At 38.5% G+C, this 13,265-nt stretch overlaps 1 protein-coding gene across 6 annotated transcripts in view; it reads right to left on the bottom strand.

The window, feature by feature from the left end:
- The window catches only part of GREB1L (GREB1 like retinoic acid receptor coactivator), a 132,034-nt gene that overhangs the window by 104,886 nt on the left and 13,883 nt on the right, over window positions 1-13,265 (bottom strand). Inside the window, exon 2 of one of the 6 annotated variants that reach the window (XM_063167269.1) lies at window positions 434-499. The exons of the other annotated variants lie outside the window; for them this stretch is intronic. The gene's annotated coding sequence lies outside the window, so the exon portion shown is untranslated. The remainder of the gene's footprint in view (window positions 1-433; window positions 500-13,265) is intronic. 6 annotated transcript variants of the gene reach the window in all.

The following is a 13,265-nucleotide window of genomic DNA, read 5'->3' as shown; positions in this document are numbered from 1 at the left end:
CTTGCAAATCTCAGCAGATTATAAATTTCACCTATAGACAATAAAATAATATAATTTGTTGAAAGGTATTTGCTGTTTGTTTTTGAAAGTGACTCTTCCTTCACTGCCTGTTTTAACTTTGGCAAGACTTTTAACCTTCATTTTGCCACCACTACTCCCCAGCTCCCAAAGGGAGGCAAACAAGAACATTTAAGCTTACACTCAGCTGTTGCATTGATACATCTGGCTTTAGACCAACTTCTTTAACTTCAGACAAATTTCATATGGATTTGCTATTACCAAACACAAAGTCATTGATTGCATAATTTCCAGCTTCTTTTGAGACAAAGATTCTTATCATAAAGCCAAAGTCTTCTTTTTAGTAATTAATCAACAGTTTTGTAAACTGATAAAATTAAGTTCTAGTATCACATCTACCATGTTCCTACCATACCTGCATCAGAAGGCCATAAATTCAGGCAAGGTTCAAACTAACCAGCTGTATGTTGATGAAACTTTCCTGCGTAAAGAGAAAAAAGAGGAAAAAAAAAGAAAAAAAGATGACCTCCACATTTAGTCTTGGCAACAAGGAAAATAAAGTCACAACAGCAAAAATTTCACAGGAAAAAGATTAGGTCATCTAATACCTCTTGTCTTCTCAGGCTATTAAGGAGGATACTTCCTAGCGCTGTGTCCACTCCAACTGTGACTCAGCTTCCTGATGTCTGACCTGCCCTCTCTCAAAATACTAGTCTAGGATTTTACTACTCCAGAAATCACTCAGCACAGTAACTGGAAAATATGGTTTTCAAAGTAACAAATACTAGCCTTCATGTCTCCACTTCAAATTTTTAATCACTGTGAGGGGTAACTGAACACACTGCAGTGCAGACTTCCAGCATCCCACAGATGTAAGGTCACTGCATTGCAGAGGAATTAATTCAGAAACAATTTTAAGCTCATGGACACAGTTTTGAACATCTGAGCTGGGAAAGAGAAGATACAACCCATGGCCATTTGTCCTACAGCTGCAATTTCCTCCAAACACATTCTGTCTGTCAGAAAACCAAAACAATTCATTCACATATTTTCAGCCATAGGTAAGTAAAGAGCTTTATTTAACATCCTGGGCTTAGCTTGAAGATACCAATATTCAAATTTGTTTTAAAAACTTATTTTTTTAAAGTACACTACAGTCACCACTTACAATCTGTAAGTGCAAAACCACCAATTTTTTTTCCTCCAATAAAGTTTATAGAGGTTAGAAGGAAAAGAAAGTTATCTCAAAACCACAAAGTATGTTTTAAGAAGTTAATTATCTTTTCTCTTTTAAAGATTACAATAATATTGCTAATCAAGTAGCACCACACAGAAAAATAAACCTAGTGAAGGAGTTGCTCTCATTTTTCATGGGAACATAAAGGAAAACTATCCAAGGCTAAAGTCACTTACATCAGAACAGAAGCCAGGCAGTTGCTTTGATTCCATCACCCCTCCCAAAGCAGGGAAGATAAGTCAATAAACTGACCCTTTAAGAACTGTCTAGTTCAGTAATTGTCATTGGTATCCAGTTGGCATTAAAAAAAAAGTAGTCATGATCATGACCTTTGCATTTCTGCAAACATTAGCCATTGTCATGAGGGAGACCCCTTTGGCCTCATAATTCACATGCTGTTAACAACCAGCAAGAACACAGCATGTGTCAGTTACTAAATAATGTAAGAAAAATAGGATGTCACACATACCCCACTGCTCCTGTGCACAGCCATGAGCATTGAACTAACCTGTATTACACTCAAAACTTTAGAAAGATGAACATTAATCTATTTTTTATAATAATGTGATTTTTCAACTATATTAATACTACTTTGTGGTATGATGAAGGATTCTTTGGCTTTTTTGTATTATTTCTAATTATTTTGCATTATTTCTGTTTGCCTGGCTTCCAAGAGAAACATGGCTCATATTACATGTTTTCTGTCAACCACCTCTTAAACCCACAATTCCATGCAAATGAAACAGAGGAACAGAGCTCTGAAAATTATTTCAGTTTCTCAATATTCATGAGGAAACGTAGCCAGTTAGGCAGGACATTTGACTGTAATGGCAGTAAAACAAGAAGCCATTGGAAGGGCTGATCCTAACCACATCCTAAATACAGAAAAAAATTTAAATCATTGTTTATTAACAAAGAAAGAGACAAATCTTTAGGAAACTAGCTTCTTCAGTTCTGGCACCCCTGGAATTGCTTGTTAATATTTAATTTTATTACCTATCAAACCAACATGGTGCAGACAAGACACCTGTATGCTGCTTTCACCTGGCTCACTGCCTGCAGAAAATGCACTGTGAGCATAGAGCAGACCTGGAATACTTTCTGCAGCACACCTCACCCAACACTGTGGCCCACACTAATCAAAGAAGAATAATGGAGGGGTCAGATCAACCTAAAAGCAGACACGCCTAAAAGTCAGACTAGAGGCTGCATTTCCTAGGTCACACAGTGGCCAACAGCAGATACTCAAAGAACACAAATTCCATGATGTTCCTGCAGTCGTAAGTATCTAAACTATTCTCCCAACCTCCAATGATCTGCAGCTCAAGGCTCATTTAACAGGAACCATAAATTTATCCAGCTGCTTTAGAAAACACCATGCCTGGGACCTGAGAAAGGAGTGTGATAACCCACCTCACACTGGCAATTATCACCTTTTGTTTGCATTCAGCACAGCCCCTGCTAATTTCATTTGATGCTCCTCAGTTCTTTTCCTCCAGAAGACATGAACAACTCTCACCTTCTGCCCCACAGTATTTTATGGACCTCAGCTGTCTGACTTGCAGGGCTGAAGTCTAGTCAATGTAGTTATTCCTTACATAATAGTAGCTGTTCTACACTTGGATCGACCTTATTTATTTCTCTGTATTTTTCCACTCTTAATATGTGTTATCACAAAAGCAAGAGGGAGGAGACAAATTGCACATGACCTTCAAGATGTAGGTATCCTAAAGATGCACGTGCATGGCAGAATAATTTTTTTTGCTTTGGTTTCCTTTTTTCCCCCATTAATGCCTCAACATTTGCTTTTCTTTGTCTTTCCCCCCCTCCATTACAGACCATTAAGCTAGCACGTTAATGGCATTCTTTCTGGGCAGTAGCCCATTCAGAGCATCTATACAAAACTGACAGACATCCAGGCACTTTCTAAGATATATATATATATACTGAGATATTTCCAAAAGAGAACATTGTATATTCCCTGAACTGCTATGACAACTGGAATTCAGCTCTATCCTTCCTCTTCTGTTATTACAGTATGCTTGATTGTTACACCAGTTTGCAGGGAGAAGGAAGACATTGCATGTGAAAGAGAGAATAAACCATAGGTCAACTTAAAAATGGCAGCTGATCAGCCCAAGAACACAAACAAACCTCTTTGTCAACTCATTCTGAAATTTCATACAAACCTATGCTGCGTTCAACTGTAACAAGTGTGTACTAGGTAATAGGTTTCATTAGAGAAATTTCAGTACAAAAGAGGATTAAATCATCACTGTGTGAAAACCGAAAGATAAGGTGGATTTCTCCTCTCTCCTCTCCTGGAGGCTGGCAAGGATCAGTGAAATTAAACACTGCCCAAGGCAATTGTTAAAAGCGGTTTGGCCATTAAAGTCATGTCATCTGGTGACCCAACTGACCTACATTAAACCCAGGCTAAAGGGCAATGTCATCTCTCTTTTCCTATAGATAGCATGACTTTGCATCTTCAGCACAGATGGAAGACAACCCCCTTGGCCTTCTGGTTTCCACTGGTTTCCTTGCTGCAAACCAAAGTTAGTTGCAACTGATCTTTTGTACTTCTTTGGCCTTAGGAGTACTTTAGTTTTGTGAAACAAAGCTGAAAAACACCAAATTTCTTTCCATAGGGTTATTCAACCAATACCTATCTAACCAGAGGCTGTAGAACCCCATACACTTAATTAAGAAAAAGATTAATAGGCTAATGCAAACATTTTAAAAATTGTCTATTTAATTATCACTGGATACATTCCATTTAGTCTGAATAAATGAGATGTGATAATAATTTTTCTATTATAACACTAAGTGTCAGATGAAGAGGTTACTCAGTGAATTCTTTACTTTAGCTCTAGTTCACGACCAACAGCTTTTCCACACAGATTTGAGAGCTGCCATGTCAAAAAATGGGACATTCTTTAAGACTTTTGTGTGGAAACTCCAAAAAGTCAGTTTATAAAAAGAGGATGAGAACAGAATAGGTTTGTACTGCTTTTCATCAGTCTCTCTTTTATGCAATAACTGCATAGTTATTGAGGAGAACCCCCAACTTACTCAGTCACTGTTTCTTATATAGCAAATGGCGTTCAGCACAGGCTGCTTGAAGAAGATATAAAGTAGTTAAATCTTGCAGCCTTAAAAGGGTTCTTGAATTATTTCTCTGTTCTGTTCTCCCAGAGAAAGCCACTTCATCAGAACCCAAAGAATATTCTTACATTTCATTCCATCTCTCTTCAATGCGGGCTGCAAGATACTTATTTATATTGCAAGAATTTTTTCTGCCAACAAAAGACACTTTGAAGAGCTTCCACTGTGCCAGAAATTAAATTTATAGGTTGATCCTGCAATGTCTGTGCCTCTTCAGCAGCCATTATTATCAATGGGAATAAACTGGTAGGCTGCCTAATGGCTCAGAAGAAAACATTTGCATCTGCTGCAGATAATGCAAATTTGTAACCCATTTATGGGTTATAAATACTATGCAATTAGTCTAGAAATTATATGTCTGCTAAAGCATTAAGTTGTTTTTATCCACAAAGAATAAAAGTCATTCCCTTGTTTGAGCCAGGAGCACACTAAACATTCCAGCAACTAATTCATCTTGTTGGTTTTACCCACACTTTCAGTCTTTAAAATCTTTTAAGACAACTGCAGAAATGCATGCCATATATAAGAATGCAAACAGCTAAGTCAACTCAGAGTTTAAATTCAATTTGCTTTTAACAGCCAAACCATACAGAAAAAGAAACCCCTCCTGTTTTCCCTGATGCTCAACCACAGTTGGTTCTTACTGAAGTAAATACCCTTTTCCTCACTGAATGGTAATTATTTACTGTTGAAAGATCTAGAAGTAAGTAAGAAGTAAATTCTTCTGGCTGCTATTTAAAAATAAAGGCATGCAAACATCTTCCATTAAAAAAACCAAAAACCAATCAAAACTAAAAAACCAAACAACAACAAACACAATGCTGAAAAAAAAAATCAAGGTTGCCAAACTCTGATCTCAAATTCAGTGTCAAGACTGGCACTGCTACTTATGAAGAACCCAGTAAATCTCCTAGAATCTAATCAGTTACCAGCACGTTGAAGGGAAGTACATGAGAACATGTACCGGATGACTCATTAAAGTTTAAGTTTCATATAATTTTATTAACATCTTTTAGTTTGTCTGAAATAATTATCTTGAAAAGAAAGGAGCCTATCCAACAGAAACCTTTCTTAAGATTATCATGAAAGAGAAGTTTTCAACAGGAATTAAAAGTGGAATCTAAAAAGTTGACCAAAAAGGGATAAGAATCGTGCTAAAAAAAAAAAAAAAAAAAAAAAAAAAAAAAGCACTGATGAAAAAAAATGGGTTGAAAAACATGTTTTTGTGCAAGACTTGCTCCTGCCTTTTGGATGGGGGACCAAAAGAAGGAAGGAGCAAGATTGATTTTCATTATCAAACTGGGAGGCTCCTTTGAGGCCCATACAAATGCTTTTAAATTATATTTGATCAGATTTGGAATGCCAAAGCATGAACAAAACATCCTGATATCCTCCCTGCTCCCCAAAGTGGAGGCTCCCTCCAAACTCCTCTAAAACACTCCATACATCAGAGATGGGTGGAAGTTCATCCCTGTTCCAGTAGGGAAGGAAGATACTTATTACTGGATGGAAAAATTCTGCCAGAGGGTGCTACAGCCTCCTGCCACATTAGTTTTCAGTGATTATCCCCAGTTGGCAAACAGCAGTATGACTTTTCTGTTTGATTTATTTTTTAAACACAAGTTGTTTATGTGGCTCCTTCTGCATTCAAGTCTGTCCTTAAAACCTTACAGTTCAGAGACTTTTTTTTTCCAACTAAGGAATTTACAAGCCCTCCTAGTAAGCTTACAACTGACACATATCGAATACTGGTAGCTTTGAATCTCAAAAGCTTTGCAAAGCACTAATAATAAATTCGTTTTCCCGTCTTGTTCTACAACTTTCAAAAAACTCAAATAAGTGCTGAAAGTATAAAAACAGGTTTAAACAAGTTTTAAAAATCCCATAAAAACAAAATAAAAAATTTAACAAACAATTGCATTTTTATGATGCACTACATAATTTTTTGAGTTGCACACCTTATTTCTTTTATGCGTTATACATATTTTTAAGTGAGATGGAAGGAAGATGACCTTTCCTTCAGTAATCTCACAAAAGTATACCTATTTTCATACATACATATACATTCATAATTCAGCTTTTTGTATGTACCAGAAAAATTTAAATCTTGTCATATATAAATGGCTTATTATAAAGCTACATGTTAGCCGCCATTTTGATGTCAAATCACACTTTTGTCCAGGGCAATGTAACAACCACAAGTACAAAACTATTAAGGAAATGACCTAATCAAATTAAAGGCTTCCCTGCAAACACTTTAAAATGATAACTTGTGAGAGCTGCGTGCCAAGCACCTTCTGTCCTTGGTTGCAGGGACTAATTCAGTCTGCATTCGGCTTCACCCCTCTGGCGTCAGCCACCCATCTGTCACCTCCCTTTTTCTGGGGTAATCTGCTCTGTATTTATCTGAACACTAGACTCCTAAGTCTTGTCTACCTCAAGAAAGTTGCCTCTTGCTGATATTGGGGGTAGAGATGGTTGAGACCAGGCATATGCCTGGCTGAGCACAAACCACCATCAGCAGCATCTGCAGAACTGTAATAAAATGGTGCTCAACAGGGCCCCTCCACCACCATCATTTGTGCTTCCAAAGAAACTATATTTAGCTGCCAATAAGCAGCAATAAAGTTGTTTCGTGTAACCCACCTTTATTAAAAAAGTGGTCTAAGGGCATACTCTGAGTCTTGCCCAGATGGAGACAGCATGGACATTGGTGGTGATTCCCTTCAGCAGCACGGGGATGTCACCGACTGCATGGGTTTGTCCAACAAAGGGCTCTTGAGTCCATGGCAAAAGACTTAATTCAAGGACACTCAAGGAGAACATTACCTGTATTTCCCTTGTCTAGCAGGATTCTTCTCAACTAGGAGCATTTTATTTCTGTCAGACAAAGTGGAATCATTATGTACCATACCTCAGCTGTGTAACACAAATCATCATGATGTAAAGACTTCACTACTTTCACTAAATTTTTTTAAAAACAATTCTCCTAGCACAGATGCTAAAGATCTTTGTTGCACAATGCACTCATTTGCAAGAAGTCAGCAGGTAGTAAATCAATTTGAATATCGTATTCTTGGAGATACACTTACAAGCCAGACCATCTCATCTATAATCCATTTTTACAGTGAAGATGTGAACAAGCATATTTCTGCTTGATCTAAATGGGCAGAGGAGCATCAATAAAGTGTGTTCAAGTACAAGAGTTCTGCCTTTTTCTTTGTTAGAAAAAAAGGTGGGTTTTTTTCCCAGCTGCTTAATTTTTCAAGTATGATTTCATAGATGCAGTAGATAACACAGCTTACAAAATTCGGGTCACTGTCTCAGATGTACTGTAAATAGAGTGACAATACTCTGACACAAACACAAACTTCAGTTTCTTCACAGTTCTGTAGTCAAAAAAGGCACCAAGTCACATTTGGTACTCCTCACATCTGTATTCAGAGTTCTGTAATTAACATGCTTTAAAAGAAAGCATCTTCCTCTGTCTAAAATCCCCACACTAAACCAGTGTGACATTTTGTGCGTAGCTTCTGAGATGTAGCTGAAAATTTACACAAGGGAAGGTAATTGATTCATTACATCTATTTCTACTATATTTCTTTTTGGGTTTTTTTTTTTTTGGTCGCCATTTCAAAAGGCATTGTTTAAATTGCCCTAATCTGCAAACAGCAACAATAAGTGTAGCAAATACTTGACAATGAAGATGTAAAGCCTCTAAAAACCTGTTACCTTAGTAACCATGGGAATGCAGGAGAATAAGAATACACGCAGTGTCAGGACATCATTTTGGATTCCACAGGGTTTAGGTTGAAATACAGTCAGCTTTCATTAGCTTTTTGTTTTTCCCAGTAGGTCCTTGGACTTTGAAACAAAACCTGAATGACAGCTATGAGCAATTCCAGCCTCACTCCTCATCAGCCACACCAAACAAAACAGCTCTTCACTGTGGACCCCCCTCCTTTGCACCCAACATGACTCGAAACAAACATTATTTATGCTGCTGACCCCTCTGGATATCACTAATAAATTGCATTCCAAAAAGAAGAGTAAAATGAAGACCCACTTTCATGGTACTTAGATAATTCACTTTAAACAAATGTACTGCAAGAAAAAAAAACAAAAAACAAAAAAAAAAAAAAAGTCAGCACATCCTCCCAGGATATTTCTGTAAGCCCACAGTTTATTACAGGCTTTATAGAGTATGTTAATTCAACACCAACACTAAGAATAATTTAGCTGCTTATTTAAGTAACACTTTATTTCCATTTTACTCATGAAGGGGGAAAAGAAAATTAAGAAGATAAAGAATTGAGATCCATGCCCCCACCCCCACCAATGTCTGTTGGGAAGCTTGTGGTCAAGACCGAACAGAACAAAGATCTCCCAGCTGCTGGCTTTAGCTGGTTTAATTTTAGTTCTGTCTCCTTTTTCCTTCCTGCTATCTAGTCACTTAGGAAAGCAATCTGAAAAAACTTCCAGGCAAAACCATTGGAAAAATGAGCCAGAAATTCAACTGCATGAGAATAAGGGTGGGGAAGGAATGAACATATCTTTGCTCAGCAAAGGAAAAGAAAAAGTAGAAGTGTTGGTTTACTTGGCCATCATGTGATGACAAAAACCCTTACATCAAAAAGCTGGAGAGTAACAGTAGTTCAGAGCCTTGCTTTACATTGGTTCACTTATTTTTCAGCTGATAAGGTATTTCTTTTCTATTCACAGAAACTGCCATTCCAGGATAACATAGACACATGTGAGAGTTACATCCTCCACCGACTTGCAGTCTTCTGCAATCCTTGACCCACATATATTAAGCAATACCTGTCAGAGGTAACACTTGTTTAACATGCAATAGTCCAGATTCTCTGGTTTTATACTGCATTATATGAAATGTCTGGATCAGGTTAAACATTATGAGTAAACACCAAAGTTACATTTTCAAAGCACTGATCATAGAGCAAAACAGCAGTGTATCTCCAGGCAACTGCGACTTACAAGTTAAATCAAAAAGAAGATCTAGATTAAATCAAATCAATGGAAGAATACTTTCTGATCCACTCACATGTTTTTTAGATATATATGGGAGCGGTTATTCCCTACTCCTGAGTGGGAAAAGGGCTCATCTCTACAAAGGAAAGCACACTCACAAGAACATTGAGCCAACAGGTTACAAAATAGCTCATTTTATTCAGAAATATGCAGAAGGTACGTTTTGAAACATTAGCTTAGGCCCCAGAACATTAAGCAAAGATTAGAGGATGGATACAGCCCAACATGCCCAAGGCCTGGAGCTCTTTTAAAGGTGAGTGTTCACCTAAGCAGCAACTTCTAACACAGAACAGGGCTGTGGTACACTAGGAAGTAACTCCATTGAAGAACATGGGGTTCTTCCTTCCCAAAGTTAAAGTTTCAATTTTGTAGTTTCAGAAAGCTATTTGCTGGAAACAAAAGGTTCTCTAAAAGCCTTTTCTTTGTTGCTTCCTCCCTGAAGTGTCTGTCAGTGGTGCTGATGGCCATACCTTCCTGGAAGGGAAGCCTGTCACTTGCACCTTTGAGGCATGTGGTTTTGGAGCTGGGGATTTTGGCTGGGGAGGGAAGGGTCACATCATTCTCATCCTTACAGCATAAAGTCATTGCTACAGTGACCAAACTCTGTCCTGCAAACCACATATAGGCCTTTTTATCACAGGAGAGGAAGATTTCTCAAACTCGTACTAAGGGTGGCACTGCCGTCAGTTCTGTAAATGTCAGCTGAGTCAGAACTACAACAGAGACATTGGCATGACAATGACATAGTACCTGAGGCACATACAATGAACTCACAGAGCATGGTGAAGCAGCTCATCGTGACCCTACCTCTGTGCTCCCCCTCCCAAAAGAAAACCCCTGCCAAACACCCTGACATTAAATAGCAGTTCTTCAGACTCTGGTTGACTGAAGAGCATTCAGATGAGAAAAAACATTCATAAATAATTCCATCCTTGCAAAAGCAACATGAGAAGGTGAATGCAAGCAGATGCCAGTCTTCTACCAACTTCCCTTTCTAGAATTACTGCCATCCTGTCTGTAGGGTAAGCCACAGGTACTGCGCCTCCTGACTGGCAGATCTGGAGATGCTCTTATCTGGGAACAAAGGGCATGTTAGATCTGTTCTAAGGGGAGAAGCGCAGTACAACACAGGCAGAGAAAGCACAGAGACAAGTGCAGGACTGTATTCTAACTGTGTCATCTGCACAGGTCACAGACTCAGCTGCTTGCCCGAGATGCCGGAAGAACTGGACTTTTTGTCAGTTCCCTACCATTTGAGTCATCCAGCTTAGTAATGCTCTTTTAAGGGTTCCGAGAAGAACAACCACTCATCATCTTCTGTGGGTCAGACAAAAAAATGAATTCCAAGTATCTAGAACAGGGCTCCATTTTTCATTTATTTCAAGCCTGAAATAAAATTCCCAGTTTTTTTTTTTTTTTCTTCACAAAAATAACTCTGCAGGAAGAAACAAAATTTAATCAGTTCTTAAAACAATTCAGAACAGTTCCTTCACTGCCAAGTTTAAAATCTCAGGTCAACATTGACCTAGTTAGCACTAGTTCTACAAATGATTTTTTTGATCTCAGTATAATTTCAAGACAGACAGAAAATACCCAAAAGGCATGTTGGTGGTACCTATCACTTTCTAACAAAAAAAAATTGGCAAAAAGCAGCACGCACATATGCAGGTTCAATTAATTTTACACCTGTCCAGTGTAAAATCCAAAAGTAGGATTTCTCAACCTAAAAGAGAATGTATGCTTAAAAACACTTCACAGTATATTTGGCTCTAGTGGTTTGTGAAAAAATAAAATAAATCTACTCAGTACTGATCACTTCCACCCCATTGTGTTACACTGCACCAGTCAAGCTTGGCATGCCACTCAGTAGGTAAACTGGATCAAGGAATTAATCCAGCTGAAAAGTAACCTGGAAAACTACATTGTTTTTCAAGTAGATCAGTTATTCTGCCAGATCCCACCATGCTCCAAACAAACAGCAGCAAAATAGAGGGAAAGGTTGAGACTGGAGTGAGGGAATGGGCAACCAACAAGGAGCCAAGGGCTGATGGACCCCAAGCCACGGGCTCATTCACATGGTTTGATGTGAACCGCCAAATCACAGATGCAGCTTTCTTTTGAAAGGATGGAAATCTCTCAGGTATCCCTTGACTCACCATGCACTAAATCACTGTCCAGTAGGCATATTGCCATTGGCTTCCAAAGGAGCTGAGTCCACATGGATCCGGGACCATGCTGAAAGCTGCAGGCAACCTACCTGTGGAAAGCAATCTGGAAAGCACATGGGAAAAATAGAAGAGAAAGGGAAATTAACTTTTCTAACACCTCCAAGTTTGTGAAGTGACCTTTGGGAATTACCTCCAAATTTCATCTACTGAGTGACAAGTAGGCTAAACTCAAATAAGCAAAGACCTGTAAGATGCCAAGACAATTGTATTGAAAGTCTTTCCTTCGCACCCTCCTCTGTAACACATCATAATGGAAATACTCCAGGAAAGAGGTTCAATGACTGAAGGAAATAACAGTGACTATCATCTTCCTACTGCATTGGGTGACTTCACTAGTTTTTTTGCATATATTACCTGTCTCTTTGTGTCACACATGCCTTAGTTCCCTTTCAGCAGATACCTGGAACTATGAAATGCTTCTCTGAATGCTGAAATTCAGGGCAGGGAAGAAAGTGGCATTGGAATGCTTTTAAATAATCACAGCTACAGAGGCCACACACATATTGGCATATGCATGGGCCTTGTACCCTGCATGCATAAAACTAAAGGAAAAATACGGGCTTCTGCAATATAAATAAAACACATGATTTAAAAATAACTCGAGTTCAAATCTATCCAGCACACTACTACTAAGCAAACATCAAGAGGCAGTCAAACAGAGAATGATTTTCTGACAATTAAGCAAGAACAATAGCAAATATTCCATTTGCAACAAGAATCTGGGTTTTGTTTTCACAGAAACAGTGGGGATTTCTTCAATAGTGACTTCAATTAACTTCTGCTTCCCCCCGACTGACAAAAGGCTTAATGGGCCCAAAACCATGGCTTCTTTTCCCCAACAATTTCAGAGTGAAAAACCAGCTTATTACATCTTCTCTGAGAATGTTTCAATTACATTTATTACACTTGCCTACTGTACTGCAGGCATTCCCAGAGAGCTAAAAACCTAAAAACCAAAACCACAACACAGATAAATAAATCCCAGTAAAACTAGTCAGTAGCCTCAAAAATACAAAACCCCTTAAACATTAAAAAAATTATTAAAATTAATAGGTCTGTTTTGTGGTTGCCACAAGGCAACCTGCTGATTCAGGGCAATGTCACCAACAGTATTCTTATCTGTAAAGGGTAAGAATCAATTGTTTGACAGAAACAAAGGAGAGCTCAACAGGAAATCAACCAGCTTGGGACAGATGGTCACTGAATCAAGTTTCACCCCTCCCCTCTCCAAAAATAGGCTTAAGAGGCATTTTCTGTTACCAAGCAACAGCCCAAAGGAAGGCATAAATCTTTTCCTACGTGTTATTCCCCTCCTCCCCGACACACATACATTTCAATCTACTAGGGCGGTATGTTTGTGGGTTTGTTTATTTTCCACATATCAGGTAGGAGGGTTTATTCTGTGCAAGGACAACGCCTTTCTGCATGCTCAATAGCCATGATTCCTTTTTTTGAGGCAAGAAGGGAGTTAACTGTATCCATGCTATAAGAACTACCACGAAGACGGGTTACAAGCAGGCATCCAATGCTAGTTAGTAACCCCTCCTTGCTCTGCCAAGGTGACCTGA

This window comes from Melospiza melodia, chromosome 1 (genome assembly GCF_035770615.1).
Source record: "Melospiza melodia melodia isolate bMelMel2 chromosome 1, bMelMel2.pri, whole genome shotgun sequence".
Taxonomy (NCBI): Eukaryota; Metazoa; Chordata; class Aves; order Passeriformes; family Passerellidae; genus Melospiza; species Melospiza melodia.
Note: the sequence above shows the minus strand (reverse complement) of the source record. Positions and strands in the feature narration are given on the sequence as shown.